This window comes from Octodon degus, unplaced genomic scaffold, assembly GCF_000260255.1.
Source record: "Octodon degus isolate 3935 unplaced genomic scaffold, OctDeg1.0 scaffold00074, whole genome shotgun sequence".
Taxonomy (NCBI): domain Eukaryota; kingdom Metazoa; phylum Chordata; class Mammalia; order Rodentia; family Octodontidae; genus Octodon; species Octodon degus.
Genome location: NW_004524650.1, coordinates 7644908 through 7646109, shown reverse-complemented (window position 1 = coordinate 7646109; position 1202 = coordinate 7644908). Strand labels below are relative to the sequence as shown.

The window sequence follows — 1202 nt, the reverse complement described above, 5'->3', positions numbered from 1 at the left end:
TCTGTATGCTTCAGTTACCTGAATGTCAGATTGTTTCCTCATATTTGGGAAGTTTTCTGCTATTACTTCTGCCCATATTCTTTTTTTTTTCTTTTCCAAAGCCAAATTTTATTGAGCCCTTCAGCTCTAGTTCTCTTTCTCCTGCACTGTCTTGGTTCCATGGAGTAGCCCAGTCCTGCGAGCAGCAATAAGACCCACTTTTCACCCTGCAGGGGCATCTCTGCAGATGGTTGAGGGTTTTCCAATGTGCTGGTGGTTACCACCTCCAAAGGGATGCTTCACTGGATTCATGGCCACACCACATACACGTGGCCAGCAGTTCCTCTTCACCTTGTATTTGTGGTAGACTAGGCCAGCTTTTAAGATAGTTTTATCAATTCTGCCACCACCTTCTACTACACCAACAACAGCTCTGTTGGCAGAGGAGATGACTTTCTTAGAACCCGAGGGCAGCTTCACTCTGGTCTTCTTGGTTTCAGGGTTGTGGGATATAACTGTGGCATAGTTCCCAGAGGCTCGGGCCAGCTTACCCCGGTCCCCAGGCTTCTCCTCCAGGCAGCACATGATGGTACCCTCAGGCATGGTGCCCACAGGGAGAACATTGCCAATGTTGAGTTGGGCCTTCTTGCCGCAATACACGAATTGGCCCATGTGGATACCCTCGGCGGTGATGAACAACTTGGTATGCTTCTTGAATCGGTAGGGATCCCGGAAGACCACCTTAGCAAGGGGTGCGCCGCAGCCCTGGTCATGGATAATATCCTTTACGATACCCTTGATGTAGCCATATCGTTCTGCGAAGTTCATGGCATGTAGATGAGCAGCGCCCTTGCAATGCTTCACATACACGCGAAATACAGACCCAGCACCCTTTCTCTGTCCACGGATCACGCGGCCCATGACAGCGGGTCTGTTCCCAAGTGTGGCCGAAAGAGCCCCATATTCTTTTTGGACTTATCCAGCTGTGTCTGGCTTGGGTCTGGTTGCTGTGCTCAGCTCCTTCCCGCTGCTGCCCTTGAGGGTGAACCTGTTGTGCCCCTGTGGCAAGATGTTCTGCTCCTGGACTAGCTGGGTGGATCTATCTTCTACACTCTCTGCAGGGATTGCAGCTGCGGGGTTACACCCCAGGCGTGTATGCCAGGCCTGAGATGAGCCTGGAGGGGGCAAGGTGAAGTAGGGGGAAGAGGAAGCTCTCCCACACA

At 51.8% G+C, this 1202-nt stretch overlaps 1 pseudogene; it reads right to left on the bottom strand.

Moving 5' to 3' along the window:
* Positions 1 to 201: 201 nt before the first annotated feature.
* On the bottom strand, positions 202 to 900 carry LOC101592184 (annotated as a pseudogene).
* Positions 901 to 1202: the final 302 nt, after the last annotated feature.